At 42.9% G+C, this 8,825-nt stretch overlaps 1 protein-coding gene across 3 annotated transcripts in view; it reads left to right on the top strand.

The window, feature by feature from the left end:
* Positions 1 to 8,031: 8,031 nt before the first annotated feature.
* tle2b (TLE family member 2, transcriptional corepressor b) overlaps positions 8,032 to 8,825 on the top strand; it is an 81,736-nt gene continuing 80,942 nt past the window's right edge. For 2 of the 3 annotated variants that reach the window (XM_034583964.1, XM_034583965.1), the window contains exon 1: positions 8,032 to 8,794. The gene's annotated coding sequence lies outside the window, so the exon portion shown is untranslated. The remainder of the gene's footprint in view (positions 8,795 to 8,825) is intronic. The other variant, XM_034583963.1, reaches the window with a different exon arrangement.

Here is an 8,825-nt window from a genome sequence, read left to right as displayed (position 1 = left end):
CAGGCTTTCTGTGTTTTACCTTTATGTGCCGGGAACCATTGGCAATCTGTAACCTACATGTCGGAATAGTAAAGGAAAAATCGTTGTCCCATGTTGTTCCCAAGATGTAAAAAACAATGAGTAAACCAACATTCATGGCTATTTACGCGCCAGCGCCCTGAAGTTCAGTGCTCGTCATAATGTATCTGAAAAGGTGCAGCGTTAACATCTAGATTGTCAAATTAAAAAAGTAATTAGACCCAAGAGTGAATGCTGATTGTATGCATTCCCATTGTAGGCAAAAACAACATGCCAGTGGGTGTGAGTGGGTTTTTACACCAGTGGAAAAGGGGCCTTAGGTTTTTACATTTGATCATTTCTTAGGGCAATGGAAAAACATGTGACTTGTGTGAGGCTGAAGACACAGGAGTGATTTTATTTTTTATATTTGAATTTCAGTTTTAGTACATTCATTTGTACATATTAACACTTGATAAGCAGACAGTATGATAGGATAAGATAATCATTCATTGATCGCCATGGGGGAAATTTGGATATTACGGAATAGAGTAGAAATAAATAGAACTAGGAACACCTTGATGTCGAAATCAATGCCATCAAAAATAACAACACAATAAAAAATCCTCACATAAAATGTATTTTTTGTTGGTTGATTTCATTCGGCACAGTCAAACTAAATAAACTATCTCAAACAGACACATGTTTGAGGTTTTCTGAAGAGGTATCCTGTTGTTATGTTCATGTCATATCTGTCCTCTTCAAACGAGCAGGAGAGTCTGAGCGTGCAGGCGTTTAAAGGCCTGATTGATTCAAATAATGTAAAACAACAGAGGTAAATGTCAGATTTAAGTGACACAGTTGTGCAGTCAACCATCACAGAAAAACTCCACACAGCTCAAGAAGCAGAGAGGCCACATTCTCTAAGAACTGCCGCTTTCATAAGCAGGTATCACAGCCCTGCATGTGATGTCAGGTCAGAAACATCACAGCGTGAGATGATCTCACTCCAGCGTCAATGTTTCCTTTAATAAGCAGATACAGTCAGGAACTTCATTCTCAGCCATGCATATTGCATTTCACAGCCAAACATTCTTAAATATGACAGTATCCTCTGAGAGACAAATTTATGTACCCCGTCCATAAAGCTTCGGGTCAGCCTTCTGCACTAGTGAAGACAAGACAAGTGAGTGAGTAAACCGGGAGTCAGCAGGTTTTTATTTTCACTCTGCTGCAGCCGCGTTGTAAAATGTGTTCAGTGAAGGGAGCGATCATGGCGGAGTGTGTCTAGACGCAGCAAATATCACAGCATCACTCTGAAAGGAGACGCATGCAACAAGAACAGAAGAGATGGAGTGTGTTAAAGAAAACAAGAGAAAGAGGGAAATTAGGTACAAACTAACTACACGATCAGACCGTCCAGTTGTTAGAAGTCCACAAGTTGTAATTATACATTTAAAGCTTTATAGCAGGAAGGAATGAATGAAGGCAGGAAAGAACGGTAAAAATGAAATGAAAGAAAGCTGCAGTATTTCAAATGAACAGAGCCTGCAGGTTATGGTTTTAAAGACATTTATCACACCTGGGCTCAGGTATCCAGGTTAAGACTAATGTCGTTCCATATTCTTCATTATTTTAATTTATGAATGCAAAGGCCAATTTACTTATTTAACATTTTCAGCGTTTAAAGTAAAATAAAGAAAAATGGTAAAATAATACAAGTCTAATTTTGAATCTATCTTTACTCACAACCAATAAAATTTGTGTTTATCCACTGTGTGTGTGTGCGTGTGCGTGTGTGTGTGTTTTGTGTTTGTGTTTTCATTTAATGTAGAAAAAAGAGAGAATGGGTAATTAGGTACAACAGATCAACAGGTTGTTTGTGTCGTCTGATGCTGGACATGTGTACAATTTGTATTAATATTTTTAAAGCCATACAGCAGGAAGGAATGGAGGAAGAAAGAAAGAAGAAATGAAAGAAGGAAAAGAAAGAAAGCTGCAATATTTCAAAGTAAGAGACCCAGATCCTGCAAGTTATATTATAGCTGGTTTCATGTATCCAGGTCAAGACTTATGTTCTTCAATGTTCTTCCTCGTTGTTTTAATTCATGCACGCAAAGGCATATTTATCTATTTAGATTTTTCAGTGTTTGAAATAAAATAAAGAAACATGGTCAAAAAAGTATTTAATTTCGAAGGGGACTTCAGTCAACTCATAAATGTAGTGTTTACCTACTGTGTGTGTGTGTGTGTGTGTGTGCGTGCGTGTGTGCGCGCGCGCGCGCAGCGGGATTGACATTAACGGTGGAATTTACTGAGCATTTATGTAGCGTGACTGACAGCGTGCCTGCGTGCGTGTGCATGTGCGTGTGCAGAATAATTGGAACTTCAATGCCCACAATCCCCCACAGACTCCTCAGCCCCCCTCCCCACTCACCCGCCTCCGCCCACACCCATTCAGCGACCGGGTCGTCTCGCGATTGGTCGGCTCGCCTCGTGACATCGGGAGCCAACGTGGGGTTCCTCGATGCGGATTGGCACGACGGAGGAACGCTGTCGTCCAATCAGCGCGCAGAGAGAGCCCCTGAGACGAGGAAGAGCTCTTAAGGTGGAACGGACGAGTTGAGGTCGAGTGTGTGTTCAGGCTAAATTGAGACGTGAGAGCATGAAACATAGACTGTTTATGAAAAGGCATGAAAGGCAGAGTCTGGTTCCACGTTGGAGCTCGTTGTTGCTGTAAGGACAAACACGGGACACCAGAACCGAGAGGTGAACGGGTCTGAACGTATAACAGGTCTGTAGAGGACGTGAAAACAATGTTAAAGGTTCAATGTGGAAGATTTAGGTGAAAGGGATCTATTGGCAGAAATGGAATATAAAATAATCTGTGTTATGTTTTCACGAGTGTGTTTCATCTCAATTGTACAAATTGTTGTTTTCTGTACCCTAGAATGGGGCCTTTATATTTAAATACTTTATATTAACATGGGGAGCGGGTCCTCTCTACGGAGGCCGCCATTCTTTTTAACAGTAGCCCAGACTGGACAAACTAAACACCCTTTGAGTTTTTATGACAACTGAAGGCTGCCACAGATTCTCTTTCATGTTTGGAAGGGGAGGGTGAGGTGAGGGGTCTTCAGATGCAACGTGCAACTTCACCACTAGATTCTACCACTCACCTGTGGTTTTGTCAGTAACTTTATTTCAAAAATGTTTTAACACTGCTGTTCAAAGCTTTGTGTGCTGAGATCATTATGTCTCTGCTGTACCTGTGTTGGGAGCTCAGTCCGTTTCTCTGTGTTTCAGATGCTGAAGGTGCTGATGCTCCTCTGTGGATCACCTCAGTCTGCTTCTCCTCATGTTTTAACCAGAGGTCCGGAAAATGAATACTGTATTTTCAGTGCACGTTATCTATAGAGAGGCATCAGTCTGTTTGCTAGTTTTCAGCATGTCTTGGGAGATAAAATAAAGTAAAACTGAAAGATTTAAATTTTTGTAGTATTTTTTCTTACAAAGCTGCATAGAAAACATTTCCACTGAAGCCCTCTCCCATTGTCTTCTACCTTGGGCCACAAACTTGTCAGTCACCCTTCATCATGTCTGTGCTGTGTTGATGTCTGTGCCTGTATACAGTCTATGGTTGATGCCTGTCTGCGTCTGTGTTTGTATGCCTGACCATCTGTCTGTCTGAAATCCAGTGTGAGGAGTTTGGGGAATAATTACCTGTGTAATCCATTCTAGACAATTAGATAATGCTGATTAGTGCAATGGGCTGCTTGGGGAATGGTGGTGATGGATGTGGTGGTGGTGGTGGGGTGGGGCTTGCACCATTGAATGACAGTGTGTGTCTGTGTGAAAAGAGAAGGCTGGAAGAGAGCTTCTGAGTGAAGGCAGATGGGAAGAAGAGCAGGACAGAGAAGGAGAGCGAAAGACAAACAGAGAGTGTCAAAAAAGTAAAGGAGTCGTGCTGTAGAAATCCTTCCTGTTTCCCATCTGTGAAGATGTCTTTTCACAGTGTGTGGACAGGCGGGTAGGGCAACTTAGGCCCTGTTCATACCTGGTCACATGTTATCATATCAAAACTGGACTGTGCTAAGTACATCAGTTCACACCTGACAGTACAATCTCCACCTGCATCTCACCTCTCTGCTCTATATTATATAAATAAACATGTGTACCATTGCTGTCTGCAAAGAATAATTCAGTTTTTGTTAGAGAGAGAGCGAGAGAGAGAGAGAGAGAGAGAGAGAGAGACAGAGAGACAGAGCCAGAGTCAGAGCTGGATAATGAGGGGCTGCTCTGCATGTGGTTCTACAACAAAATCAGATTTTAGACCTGTCCATTTGTGCTTATATCAGCAGGTATGGACAGGGTCCACTTTATTAGGTGTGAAAGTGCTCTGGTTCTGCCTCACGACCAGTTCGTGCTGGGGTAGACTCATGATTTGAATATGACTGATTTGGATGGCTGAGTGTTTACAAGTGGAAATTTTTAGCCAGATGGTGGAACTGGGTTTTTTTGCACAATTTTTGGCATCTGTTACTGTCTGACTCCATACTTGATTTCTAAGAGTGGAAAGGCTGTAAAGCTCAAGTTATGGAGGATTCATAGTGTGAAATAAAAGTAATACTTTCCAATGCTACTGTTACTGGCCAGTGGGTTGTTTATTTATTCATCTTTTATTCCATTGACTACATCTCATGTCGACGCTGTCTTTAAAGGGAACCTTTCACCCTGGGCCAAAAACCCACTGACACCCACTAAGATCTTGCTTTTGTCTTAAGCCCAATTCATGCCTCTGTGTTGAAGCTACACTGTAGCCGACGCGTAGACGTGCACCGTACTCAGAGCCCTACGCCCTGACGCACACCCCCCCCACAAATGTAACTACGCGTTGAGGCGACGCAGACCGTAAGAGCTGTGATTGTAGAGCGAACGACATCTTTCTTTTCTTCATTGCTGTTCTTTAAGAAAAAGGAAATGCTCTTCAACGTCTATCAGCTCCAACTCAAACATTGTGGTTCCAGCCAATCAAATCGTGTGCAATACAAACTAGCCAATCAAATCATAAAAGAGGAGGCAAATGCAACTGGCCAACCTGTTGTGTGTTCATCTGGTTGTGGATTTTATTTCCCATCTACTTCTCTTTAGCATTGTATTGATTGCTAGCATAGCACGTTAGCTCGAAATCCAGCTTTGCTGTGTGTCCTGAGTATGAAACTGTGTTGTTGTTATGGCGATCGTGCCGGTACTGAGCATCAGTCGCACTCAATGTCAAATGTTAACTCAATGCCTACCAGTGAGTGCAGCGTAAGCATGGGTGGGCTGAGATAGCTTTAAGTTACAGTTATGAGTATATGAAATTGTGTAAGAACAAAAGTATTTACAAGAAAAAATATTATCCCATTCTTCATCTGCCCCTACACACATGTGAGAGAGTAGTTTTGCTGGACGCCAACACAAGACTGCATTAGGTTTCCCAAAAAAGGATCTAGTGTTCGCTAATAGACTGCATTGGATAACACAGTGTGGGTATGTGACCTTAATTGAGGCTTTGGGTCTGCCCTCTGGCTAACTTGCTCGTTATAAAATGCAGTTTCTGTCTTACTGGAAACCGTCCGCTGATGCCAAGACTGACTGTGTCGGATTCTACAGTGTCGGATTAATGGCCGTCTGATCAAGTTCAAAGTGGGAGCTGCTCCGGTTAAACTCATTACAGACAGCGCCAAAAGACGGCACGGCCAGACTAGTGTACTGTACATGGAAGGGCTTTAAATACCAGGTCTTAGTTGGTCCCGGTCCATTCTGGGCAGTCCTGTAAATAACATGTGCACCAGAGCCAGCAGTCAAAAGTAGGCAGGCAGACATTTTTATCTTGCTGTAGCAGGGATATTTGTGGGGTGTTACAGTAGTAATCCTCCAGATACTCGACATATTGATTTTGATGACATCTCTGGCAGTAAGTGGACGTTGCGGTTGGCGTTTCTGTGCTGCAGTTTTGCCAGATATCACTTCACAGCATGAGACTTGTACTTTAAGGAGCATTTCTTGGCCTTTCTGTTGATTAGGTTTATGGAGGTGGCACTCTTTCATGTTGGCTGTGGATTTGATTTTTGGTAGCTGCCCAGCTTGTTTGTTTATTCAAAATAAGCCACTGTTGCTGCTGAGAGAAAAGTTCAATGAGTGCCTCTTTTTTCTTCACAAAATATGCAATTTAAGAAGTCCAGATGGTGTAAACAGCACGGACAGAATATAAAGTAAATGAATATTACCTTATCATCTAGCAATATAGAGCAGCAAGAAAGAAAATGTATATCTTCGACATTATTAATGTTTTACGTTGAGACTGATTCATCCTAAAGCCATTTGTCAAAGATCTTAGGCAGGACACTGCCTGGTTTTCCACTGCACCATTTTAGATATGCGTGTATAATAATATCAGATTAAGAACCTTATATACTTTTGTTTGGGTGCATAGGATTTTCTCTCTGGCAAATGTGAATTGAGACGTGTGACTTGTATCCTGATAGTGTTCTAGATCAGACGTTTCCACATTGCACATAGTTGTATATCTGCAAATCCACGAAATGTCTTATCTGAGGAGAGGAAAATCAAGCAGTGTGGATGCTAAGTACTTGATAATAATCAGTTTAAGGCAGTAGTCTAATTATTGCCACTGACGTATCATGAGTGGTTTGAATGTCAAATTAAGTGCCTCCACTTGGATGTCCTGTTATTATGTGATCTGTAGGCTTTAACTCGATTTACCTGCTCAATCTGCAGTGATGGGGAGTAGCTCTGTGCTGCTCTTCTTACGAGGTGTATTCGAGAGGAGTGGGGTGTGGATGTCCAGCATGTAGTGTTACCTGATTCTAAATTCTTTCTCAACAAACATCCGGATGCGATACCTCTCGGCCCACTTCCTCCGGAGGTTTGTCAGTCGGATCAGTGGCATCCACTCATGCAACCTGAGTGTGTTTACACCTGGATTTATTTGTAATTAAGTATGACTGGATGGCTGCCCAATCATCCAAGACACATCTCAATGCGAGGTGTAAACTGGGCAATAAACTTATCACTCCAAATAACTGTTATGTGTGTATGTGCAACTGTGTGTGTGTGTGTGTTTCTCTGTCATATGCTACCGTTGGGGACAAATTTCAGACTTAATTGAGGCTAACTGTGTCTCCAATAGGGGAAAGGCAGATTTTTGGACCAGTAGTAGTAATGGTAGGGCTAATTTAACTGTGCATTCACATGCCCCCTGGTCATGTTGTTTAGACTTTGATGTGTTCATGAGCTTTGAAGTTGAAATGTGGAAAAAAAACATGGGTGCTGTAAACAAAATGGCAAAGTGTTTCAACAACACCTCTTTCCTTAACGAACACTCTTTCGTTAATATAGTTAAAAAATGATCAGGTCCATCAAACCTATGCATGTCAATCATACAAACATTTGTACTGAATAAAATGGCGGTATAGGTGCTTTTTCAGAGATTGCATAAAAAACAATGAAGAGCCGATTGTACGATTGTGCTACTTGGTTTATAAGTGACGACGTCAGCAAGTTGCGTACACATGTTTTCAACTTTCGCTGCTGTTGTACTGATTTGAGGTATAGCGCTAACGTGATTTTTCCAAATATAGTCTCCAGTGAATGAATGCAAGTCCATGTAATGTCCCCAAAAGTACGACTACGGCAGTGTGTGTGTGTTTTTCGTACTGTGTCCACATAGCTGTCATGTATTTGCGTGTGTGTCAGGGTGTGTGTGTTAGTGTGTGAATCCCGATTCATATCAGTTTGAGCGTGAGTCTTTGTGCATGACTGATTGCTTTCTCTGTCTGACCACAATTGAAAAGGGATCCATCTCCATCCTCCCTCTGCCTCTCTCTCTCTCCCTCTCTCCCCCTCTCTCTCTCTGTGTGTGAGTGTGACTGGGTGTCTCTATCTACTCAGTTCCACCTTAAGAGGAGCTTTAGCAGCCTGTCATGTTTGTGTTGAAGCCAACAGGCACAATATATTACAGTCTAGGGCTTGCTGCTGAAAAGCCCGCTGGATCCTCCACTGACCTGCTGTTCTTTCCTGCTTTCCTCTCTTCCTGCGTTTTTTCCCTCCACATTTAGATTAAAAACAAAGCTCTCTCTCTCTCTCTCTCTCCTTATCTCTCTCTCTCTCTCTCTCGCTCTCTCTCTGTCCCTTCACCCCTCCCTCCTCCTCCTTCTTCTTCTTCTTCTTCATCTTCTTCTTCTTCTTCTCCTCCTTCCTCTTCTGTTTTCTGCGGCAGTAGTCAACGTTGAGGCTTCGGTGCACCAGAGCAGGAGGCGGCAGAGACTGTTCGGACGCGTGTGTTTATGTTTGTGTGTTTTGCCATTGGACGGCCGGGTGAAGGGGGGCACGCGGAGCAGGAGAGAGGAAGAGGAGGGAGGAAGAAGAGAGAGGACTTGCCTGGATGACATTCTCTGTGTCATGTCACTACGTGTGGACCTTGACTGATCACAGGGTGAGGAAAGAGGGAGAGACACTGAGAGGAAGACGAGGAGGAGGAGGAGGAGGAAAAACCGAGACTTTGGTTTCACTGGGAAAAGAAGAAGCAGCAGCAGCAGCAGCAGGAGGAGGAGGAGGAGGAGGAGGAGGAGGTAAAGTCTGGTGCTCTGTTTAATCATGACAGTGTTGGAGAAACCTACCGACGGACTGAGAGCTCAGTCAACAGAGATTCACATCTGAAGACAATACGAATACGAAGACTGTGGACGAGTGAAGACTGCTGTGTCCAGCTGAGGACTTACCGACAGAGAGACTTTGTGTGTGTGTGTGTGTGTGTGTGTGTG

This window comes from Hippoglossus hippoglossus, chromosome 4 (assembly GCF_009819705.1).
Source record: "Hippoglossus hippoglossus isolate fHipHip1 chromosome 4, fHipHip1.pri, whole genome shotgun sequence".
Taxonomy (NCBI): Eukaryota; Metazoa; Chordata; class Actinopteri; order Pleuronectiformes; family Pleuronectidae; genus Hippoglossus; species Hippoglossus hippoglossus.
The sequence above is the reverse complement of the archived record's forward strand: the minus strand, read 5'-3'. Positions and strand labels throughout refer to the sequence as shown.